Genomic DNA, 11983 nt, shown 5'->3' with positions numbered 1-11983 from the left:
ATCTCCTCTCTCCTTCTGTCTGGTTTCTCTGTCTCCCCTCTCTCTCCTTCTGTCTGGTTTCTCTGTCTCCCCTCTCTCTCCTTCTGTCTGGTTTCTCTGTCTCCCCTCTCTCTCCTTCTGTCTGGTTTCTCTGTCTCCTCTCTCTCTCCTTCTGTCTGGTTTCTCTGTCTCCCCTCTCTCATTGTGTGTGTGTGTAGGTTGCTGATGAGGACATGACCATGGGTGAAGTGTGTCCTCAGAAGAGGACCTTGACAAAGAACTATATTCGTCTTCTCCTCCTCATCCTCGTCCCTGTTATCAGCCTGCTAACCTGTCTACTGCTGGTTCTACTGGCCTTCTCAGGTACACACACACACACACACACACACACACACACACACACACACACACACACACACACACACACACACACACACACACACACACACACACACACACACACACACACCACACACACACCACACACACATCCACAACACAATACACAACATACCTACATACATACATACATACATACAACACACACACCACACACACACAATACATACATACACACACACACACACACACACACACACACATACATACATACACACACACGCATACATACATACATACACACACACACACACACACACACACAACACATACATACATACATACATACACAACACACACACACACACACACACACACACATCACATACATACATACATACACACAACCCACACACACACACACACACACACATACATACATACATACACACACACACACACACACACACACACACACACACATACATACATACACACACACACACACACACACACACACCACACACACACACACACACACACATACATATATGAACTGGCATTCAAAGCAGGAGGCTGCAGACTAATATTACGGAGTTTAGTGTCACACTTACGTGGGCACACACACACAACACACAGACACACACACACACACACATTCTTCTGGTTCATTATCGCTCCCTTATTAATATACGTATGTCTCTCCACTTCTCCCTGACCATCACAACGTCTCTCCACTTCTCCCTGACCATCACAACGTCTCTCCATTCTCCTCCTGACCATCACAACGTCTCTCCACTTCTCCCTGACCATCACAACGTCTCTCCACTTCTCCCTGACCATCACAACGTCTCTCCACTTCTCCCTGACCATCACAACGTATGTCTCTCCACTTCTCCCTGACCATCACAACGTCTCTCCACTTCTCCCTGACCATCACAACGTATGTCTCTCCACTTCTCCCTGACCATCACAACGTCTCTCCACTTCTCCCTGACCATCACAACGTATGTCTCTCCACTTCTCCCTGACCATCACAACGTATGTCTCTCCACTTCTCCCTGACCATCACAACGTATGTCTCTCCACTTCTCCCTGACCATCACAACGTATGTCTCTCCACTTCTCCCTGACCATCACAACGTATGTCTCTCCACTCTCCCTGACCATCAACAACGTATGTCTTCAGCTCCTGACATCACAACGTATGTCTCTCACTTCTCCCTGACCATCACAACGTATGTCTCTCCACTTCTCCCTGACCATCACAACGTATGTCTCTCCACTTCTCCCTGACCATCACAACGTATGTCTCTCCACTTCTCCCTGACCATCACAACGTATGTCTCTCCACTTCTCCCTGACCATCACAACGTATGTCTCTCCACTTCTCCCTGACCATCACAACGTATGTTCTCTCCACTTCTCCCTGACCATCACAAGTATGTCTCTCCACTTCTCCTGACCATCACAACGTATGTCTCTCCACTTCTCCTGACCATCACAACGATGTCTCTCCCTTCTCCCTGACCATCACAACGTATGTCTCTCCACTTCTCCCTGACCATCACAAACGTAGTGTCTCTCCACTTCTCCCTGACCATCACAACGTATGTCTCTCCACTTCTCCCTGACCATCACAACGTATGTCTCTCCACTTCTCCCTGACCATCACAACGTATGTCTCTCCACTTCTCCCTGACCATCACAACGTATGTCTCTCCACTTCTCCCTGACCATCACAACGTATGTCTCTCCACTTCTCCCTGACCATCACAACGTATGGTCTCTCCAGCTTCTCCCTGACCATCACAACGTATGTCTCTCCACTTCTCACCTGACCATCACAAACGTATGTCTCTCCACTTCTCCCCTGACCATCCAGTCAACGTATGTCTCTCCACTTCTCCCTGACCATCAACAACGTATGTCTCTCCACTTCTCCCTGAAGCTGACCACCACAACGTCCACTTCTCCTGACCATCAACGTATGTTCTCCTCCACTTCTCTCCTGACCATCACAACGTATGTCTCTCCATTCTCCCTGACCATCAAACGTATGTCTCTCCCATTCTCCCTGACCATCACGTATTCTCCTCCACTTCTCCCTGACCATCACAACGTATGTCTCTCCACTTCTCCCTGACCATCACAACGTATTGTCTCTCCACTTCTCCCTTGACCATCACAACGTATTGTCTCTCCACTTCTCCCTGACCATCATAACGTTATGTCTCTCCACTTCTCCCTGACCTATCTCCAATCTCCTGACCATCACAACGTATGTCTTCCACTTCTCCCTGACCATTCACAACGTATGTCTCTCCACTTTCCCCTGACCATCACAACCGCTATGTCTCTCACTTCTCCCTGACCATCACAACATATGTTCTCTCCACTTCTCCCTGGAGCCATCACAACGTATGTCTCTCCACTTCTCCCTGACCATCGACAACGGTAGTCTCTCCACTTCTTCCTGACCATCACAACGTATGTCTCTCCACTTCTCCCTGACCCATCCACAAACGTATGTCTCTCCACTTCTCCCTGACCATCACAACGTATGTCTCTCCACTTCCTCCCTGACATCACAACGTATGTCTCTCCACTTCTCCCTGACCATGAATGTATTTGTTTTGTATGTGTCCTTTATTTAACTAAGTTCGTTAAGAACACATTCTTATTTACAATGACGTCCTACCCTGGCCAAACCCGGACAACACTGGGGCCAATTGTGCGCCACCCTATGGGGAATCCAAATCACGGCCGGTTGTGATACAGCCTGGAATCGAACCAGGGTCTCTAGTGACACCTCTAACACTGAGATGCAGTGTCTTAGACAGCTGCGCCACTCAGGGAGCCCAAATGACATATCTCTCTTCGATTCTCCCTGACCATCACAACGTACAGTACCAGTCTAACGTTTGGACCACCTTCTCATTCCAGGGTTTTTCTTTATTTTTACTATTTTCTACATTGTAGAATAATAGTGAAGACATCAACACTATGAACTAACACATGTGGATCATGTAGTAACCAAAAAAGTGTTAAACAAATCAAAATATATTTTATATTTGAGATTCTTCAAAGTAGTCACCCTTTGTCTTGGTGACGGATTTGCACGCTCTTGGGATTCTCTCAACCAGCTCATGAGGTAGTCACCTGGAATGCATTTCAATTAATACATTTGAGCCAATCAGTTGTGTTGTGACAAGGTAGGGGTGGTATACAGAAGATAACCCATATTATGGCAAGAACAGCTCAAATAAGAAAAGAGAAACAACAGTCCATCACTTTAAGACATGAAGGTCAGTCAATACGGAAGATTTCAAGAAATGTGAAAGTTTCTTGAAGTGCTGTCACAAAAACAATCAAGCGCTATGATGAAACTGGCTCTCATTAGGACCGCTATAGGAAAGGAAGACCCAGAGTTACCTCTGCTGCAGAGGATAAGTTCATTACAGTTATCAGCCTCAGAAATTGCAGCCCAAATAAATGCTTCAGAGTTCAAGTAACAGACATCTCAACATCAACTGTTCAGAGGAGACTGAGTGAATCAGGCCTTCATGGTTGAATTGCTGCAAAGAAACCACTACTAAAGGACACCAATAATAAGAAGAAGAGACTTTCTCCAAGAAACACAAACAAGGGCGCAGAGTAGGTGATGATCTCCGCATGTGTAGTTCCCACCATGAAGCATGGAGGAGGAGGTCTGGGGGTGCTTTACTGGTGACACTGCCCTGAATGACAGGTCGCCACTGAGACTATATAGTATTGATTAATCAACTGTTATCAGAACGTCTATCTCTTCAATATATAGACTGTATCGTCTCCAGACTATAAGATTCCTCCTGTGTTTGTTGTGTTTCAGGAATCTTTGGGAGTGTTTTCTTTATGGGAGTAGAGTCAGGAGAGTCGGACCCCCTCTTCGGCACAGCGTACCCTGTCTCCACGGACACTCCGTTCACCGCTATCGGGACCCTCTCCCGTTAACCCTAACGTGACCGGACCTGCCAGGACAGCGACCGCAGACCGACCCGACCGTGAACACAACCTCAAACCAACTGGAACTCACTATATTCCACACACGGACACTACGGTCACACACTCCTCTTCATCCTCTACATCCTCTTCTTACTTCTCTTCCACTACTCCTCCCACCGTGGTTCACACAGACCCTCGTGATTGGGTGACCTCTATGACATCACTGGGCACCTCCTTGCCAATCAGCACCACCCAAGATCCTTCGAGTCCCGCCTCCAACCAAGGTAAGAACCCCCTCCCCCCCCTCTCTCTCTCATTCAATTCAATAGACTTTATTGACATGGAAAGTTACATTACATTATATGACATGTATAAGTATACAGATAACAAAAAAGGTGTGGTAGTAGACCAGTGTCAACATGACTGAGAAGACACATGACTGAGAAGACACATGACTGAGAAGACACATGACCTGGTAGTAGACCAGTGTCAACATGACTGAGAAGACACATGACTGAGAAGACACATGACTGAGAAGACACATGACCTGGTAGTAGACCAGTGTCAACATGACTGAGAAGACACATGACTGAGAAGACACATGACTGAGAAGACACATGACCTGGTAGTAGACCATGTCAACATGACTGAGAAGACCCATGACTGAGAAGACACATGACCTGTAGTAGACCAGTGTCCACATGACTGAGAAGACACATGACTGAGAAGACACATGACTGAGAAGACACATGACCTGGTAGTAACCAAGTGGTCACATGCTGAGAAGAGCACCATGACTGAGAAGACACATGACCTGGTAGTAGACCGAGTGTCCAACATGACTGAGAAGAACACATGAACTGAGAAGACCACATGACCTGGTAGTAGACCAGTTGTCAACATGACTGAGAAGACACATGACTGAGAAGACAACATGACGCTGGGTAGTAGACCAGTGTCAACATGAACTGAGGAAGACACATGACTGATGAAGACACATGACCTGGTAGTAGACCCAGTGTCCAACATCGGACTGAGAAGACACATGACTGAGAAGACACATGACGCTTGGTAGTAGACCAGTGTCAACATGGACTGAGAAGACCACATGACCATGGTAGTAGACCAGACTGTCAACATGACTGAGAAAGACACAGTGACCTGGTACAGGTAGACCAGTGTGGTCACACATGACTGAGAAGACACATGACTGAGAAGACACATGACCTGTGTAGTAGCAGCCGCAGTGTCCAACACTGAATTGAGAAGACACATTGACTGAGAAGAACACATGAACTGAGAAGACAAATGAACTGAGAAGACACCATTGACCTGGTAGTAGACCCAGTGTCAACATGACTGAGAAGACACATGACCTTGGTAGTAGACCAGTGTCAACATGACTGAGAGGACACATGACCTGGTAGTAGACCAGTGTCAACATGACTGAGAAGACACATGACTGAGAAGACACATGACCTGGTAGTAGACAGTGTCAACATGACTGAGAAGACACATGACTGAGAAGAACACATGACCTGGTAGTAGACCAGTGTCAACATGACTGAGAAGACACATGACTGAGAAGACACATGACCTGGTAGTAGACCAGTGTCAACATGACTGAGAAGACACATGACTGAGAAGACACATGACTGAGAAGACACATGACTGAGAAGACACATGACCTGGTAGTAGACCAGTGTCAACATGACTGAGAAGACACATGACCTGGTAGTAGACCAGTGTCAACATGACTGAGAAGACACATGACTGAGAAGACACATGACTGAGAAGACACATGACTGAGAAGACACATGACCTGTAGTAGACCAGTGTCAACATGACTGAGAAGACACATGACTGAGAAGACACATGACTGAGAAGACACATGACTGAGAAGACACATGACCTGGTAGTAGACCAGTGTCAACATGACTGAGAAGACACATGACTGAGAAGACACATGACCTGGTAGTAGACCAGTGTCAACATGACTGAGAAGACACATGACTGAGAAGACACATGACCTGGTAGTAGACCAGTGTCAACATGACTGAGAAGACACATGACCTGGTAGTAGACCAGTGTCAACATGACTGAGAGGACACATGACCTGGTAGTAGACCAGTGTCAACATGACTGAGAAGACACATGACTGAGAAGACACATGACTGAGAAGACACATGACTGAGAAGACACATGACCTGGTAGTTAGACCAGTGTCAACATGACTGAGAAGACACATGACCTGGTAGTAGACCAGTGTCAACAGACTGAGAGGACACATGACCTGGTAGTAGACCAGTGTCAACATGACTGAGAAGACACATGACTGAGAAGACACCATGACCTGGTAGTAGACCAGTGTCAACATGACTGAGAAGACACATGACTGAGAAGACACATGACCTGGTAGTAGACCAGTGTCAACATGACTGAGAAGACACATGACTGAGAAGACACATGACCTGGTAGTAGACCAGTGTCAACATGACTGAGAGACACATGACTGAGAAGACACATGACCTGGTAGTAGACCAGTGTCAACATGACTGAGAAGACACATGACTGAGAAGACACATGACCTGGTAGTAGACCAGTGTCAACATGACTGAGAAGACACATGACTGAGAAGACACATGACTGAGAAGACACATGACTGAGAAGACACATGACCTGGTAGTAGACCAGTGTCAACATGACTGAGAAGACACATGACTGAGAAGACACATGACCTGGTAGTAGACCAGTGTCAACATGACTGAGAAGACACATGACTGAGAAGACACATGACCTGGTAGTAGACCAGTGTCAACATGACTGAGAAGACACATGACTGAGAAGACACATGACCTGGTAGTAGACCAGTGTCAACATGACTGAGAAGACACATGACCTGGTAGTAGACCAGTGTCAACATGACTGAGAAGACACATGACCTGGTAGTAGACCAGTGTCAACATGACTGAGAAGACACATGACTGAGAAGACACATGACCTGGGTAGTAGACCAGTGTCAACATGACTGAGAAGACACATGACTGAGAAGACACATGACCTGGTAGTAGACCAGTGTCAACATGACTGAGAAGACACATGACTGAGAAGACACATGACCTGGTAGTAGACCAGTGTCAACATGACTGAGAAGACACATGACCTGGTAGTAGACCAGTGTCAACATGACTGAGAGGACACATGACCTGGTAGTAGACCAGTGTCAACATGACTGAGAAGACACATGACTGAGAAGACACATGACCTGGGTAGTAGACCAGTGTCAACATGACTGAGAAGACACATGACTGAGAAGACACATGACCTGGTAGTAGACCAGTGTCAACATGACTGAGAAGACACATGACTGAGAAGACACATGACCTGGTAGTAGACCAGTGTCAACATGACTTGAGAAGACACATGACCTGGTAGTAGACCAGTGTCAACATGACTGAGAGGACACATGACCTGGTAGTAGACCCAGTGTCAACCATGACTGAGAAGACACATGACTGAGAAGACACATGACCTGGTAGTAGACCAGTGTCAACATGACTGAGAAGACACATGACTGAGAAGACACATGACCTGGTAGTAGACCAGTGTCAACATGACTGAGAAGACACATGACTGAGAAGACACATGACCTGGTAGTAGACCAGTGTCAACATGACTGAGAAGACACATGACTGAGAAGACACATGACCTGGTAGTAGACCAGTGTCAACATGACTGAGAAGACACATGACTGAGAAGACACATGACCTGGTAGTAGACCAGTGTCAACATGACTGAGAAAGACACATGACTGAGAAGACACATGACCTGGTAGTAGACCAGTGTCAACATGACTGAGAAGACACATGACTGAGAAGACACATGACCTGGTAGTAGACCAGTGTCAACATGACTGAGAAGACACATGACTGAGAAGACACATGACTGAGAAGACACATGACTGAGAAGACACATGACCTGGTAGTAGACCAGTGTCAACATGACTGAGAGGACACATGACCTGGTAGTAGACCAGTGTCAACATGACTGAGAAGACACATGACTGAGAAGACACATGACTGGTAGTAGGACCAGGTGTCAACATGACTGAGAAGACACATGACTGAGAAGACACATGACCTGGTAGTAGACCAGTGTCAACATGACTGAGAAGACACATGACTGAGAAGACACATGACCTGGTAGTAGACCAGTGTCAACATGACTGAGAAGACACATGACTGAGAAGACACATGACCTGGTAGTAGACCAGTGTCAACATGACTGAGAAGACACATGACTGAGAAGACACATGACCTGGTAGTAGACCAGTGTCAACAATGACTGAGAAGACACATGACTGAGAAGACACATGACCTGGCAGTAGACCAGTGTCAACATGACTGAGAAGACACATGACTGAGAAGACACATGACTGAGAAGACACATGACTGAGAAGACACATGACCTGGTAGTAGACCAGTGTCAACATGACTGAGAAGACACATGACCTGGTAGTAGACCAGTGTCAACATGACTGAGAAGACACATGACTGAGAAGACACATGACCTGGTAGTAGACCAGTGTCAACATGACTGAGAAGACACATGACTGAGAAGACACATGACCTGGTAGTAGACCAGTGTCAACATGACTGAGAAGACACATGACTGAGAAGACACATGACTGAGAAGACACATGACCTGGTAGTAGACCAGTGTCAACATGACTGAGAAGACACATGACCTGGTAGTAGACCAGTGTCAACATGACTGAGAAGACACATGACTGAGAAGACACATGACCTGGTAGTAGACCAGTGTCAACATGACTGAGAAGACACATGACTGAGAAGACACATGACCTGGTAGTAGACCAGTGTCAACATGACTGAGAAGACACATGACTGAGAAGACACATGACCTGGTAGTAGACCAGTGTCAACATGACTGAGAAGACACATGACTGAGAAGACACATGACCTGGTAGTAGACCAGTGTCAACATGACTGAGAAGACACATGACTGAGAAGACACATGACTGAGAAGACACATGACTGAGAAGACACATGACCTGGTAGTAGACCAGTGTCAACATGACTGAGAAGACACATGACTGAGAAGACACATGACCTGGTAGTAGACCAGTGTCAACATGACTGAGAAGACACATGACTGAGAAGACACATGACCTGGTAGTAGACCAGTGTCAACATGACTGAGAAGACACATGACTGAGAAGACACATGACCTGGTAGTAGACCAGTGTCAACATGACTGAGAAGACACATGACTGAGAAGACACATGACCTGGTAGTAGACCAGTGTCAACATGACTGAGAAGACACATGACTGAGAAGACACATGACCTGGTAGTAGACCAGTGTCAACATGACTGAGAAGACACATGACTGAGAAGACACATGACCTGGTAGTAGACCAGTGTCAACATGACTGAGAAGACACATGACTGAGAAGACACATGACCTGGTAGTAGACCAGTGTCAACATGACTGAGAAGACACATGACTGAGAAGACACATGACCTGGTAGTAGACCAGTGTCAACATGACTGAGAAGACACATGACTGAGAAGACACATGACCTGGTAGTAGACCAGTGTCAACATGACTGAGAAGACACATGACTGAGAAGACACATGACCTGGTAGTAGACCAGTGTCAACATGACTGAGAAGACACATGACTGAGAAGACACATGACCTGGTAGTAGACCAGTGTCAACATGACTGAGAAGACACATGACTGAGAAGACACATGACTGAGAAGACACATGACTGAGAAGACACATGACCTGGTAGTAGACCAGTGTCAACATGACTGAGAAGACACATGACTGAGAAGACACATGACCTGGTAGTAGACCAGTGTCAACATGACTGAGAAGACACATGACTGAGAAGACACATGACCTGGTAGTAGACCAGTGTCAACATGACTGAGAAGACACATGACTGAGAAGACACATGACCTTGGTAGTAGACCAGTGTCAACATGACTGAGAAGACACATGACCTGGTAGTAGACCAGTGTCAACATGACTGAGAAGACACATGACCTGGTAGTAGACCAGTGTCAACATGACTGAGAAGACACATGACTGAGAAGACACATGACCTGGTAGTAGACCAGTGTCAACATGACTGAGAAGACACATGACTGAGAAGACACATGACCTGGTAGTAGACCAGTGTCACATGACTGAGAAGACACATGACTGAGAAGACACATGACCTGGTAGTAGACCAGTGTCAACATGACTGAGAAGACACATGACCTGGTAGTAGACCAGTGTCAACATGACTGAGAGGACACATGACCTGGTAGTAGACCAGTGTCAACATGACTGAGAAGACACATGACTGAGAAGACACATGACCTGGTAGTAGACCAGTGTCAACATGACTGAGAAGACACATGACTGAGAAGACACATGACCTGGTAGTAGACCAGTGTCAACATGACTGAGAAGACACATGACTGAGAAGACACATGACCTGGTAGTAGACCAGTATCAACATGACTGAGAGACACATGACTGAGAAAGACACATGACCTGGTAGTAGACCAGTGTCAACATGACTGAGAAGACACATGACCTGGTAGTAGACCAGTGTCAACATGACTGAGAGGACACATGACCGGGTAGTAGACAAGTGTCAACATGACTGAGAAGACACATGACTGAGAAGACACATGACCCTGGTAGTAGACCAGTGTCAACATGACTGAGAAGAAAATGACTGAGAAGACACATGACCTGGTAGTAGACCAGTGTCAACATGACTGAGAAGACACATGACTGAGAAGACACATGACCTGGTAGTAGACCAGTGTCAACATGACTGAGAAGACACATGACCTGGTAGTAGACCAGTGTCAACATGACTGAGAGGACACATGACCTGGTAGTAGACCAGTGTCAACATGACTGAGAAGACACATGACTGAGAAGACACATGACCTGTAGTAGACCAGTGTCAACATGTACTGAGAAGACACATGACTGAGAAGACACATGACCTGGTAGTAGACCAGTGTCAACATGACTGAGAAGACACATGACTGAGAAGACACATGACCTGGTAGTAGACCAGTGTCAACATGACTGAGAAGACACATGACTGAGAAGACACATGACCTGGTAGTAGACCAGTGTCAACATGACTGAGAAGACACATGACTGAGAAGACACATGACCTGGTAGTAGACCAGTGTCAACATGACTGAGAAGACACATGACTGAGAAGACACATGACTGAGAAGACACATGACTGAGAAGACACATGACCTGGTAGTAGACCAGTGTCAACATGACTGAGAGGACACATGACCTGGTAGTAGACCAGTGTCAACATGACCGAGAAGACACATGACTGAGAAGACACATGACCTGGTAGTAGACCAGTGTCAACATGACTGAGAAGACACATGACTGAGAAGACACATGACCTGGTAGTAGACCAGTGTCAACATGACTGAGAAGACACATGACTGAGAAGACACATGACCTGGTAGTAGACCAGTGTCAACATGACTGAGAAGACACATGACTGAGAAGACACATGACCTGGTAGTAGACCAGTGTCAACATGACTGAGAAGACACATGACTGAGAAGACACATGACCTGGTAGTAGACCAGTGTCAACATGACTGAGA

The sequence above is a fragment of the Oncorhynchus kisutch genome, unplaced genomic scaffold (assembly GCF_002021735.2).
Source record: "Oncorhynchus kisutch isolate 150728-3 unplaced genomic scaffold, Okis_V2 Okis07a-Okis12b_hom, whole genome shotgun sequence".
Lineage (NCBI taxonomy): Eukaryota > Metazoa > Chordata > Actinopteri > Salmoniformes > Salmonidae > Oncorhynchus > Oncorhynchus kisutch.
This window is presented reverse-complemented; position numbering follows the sequence as displayed.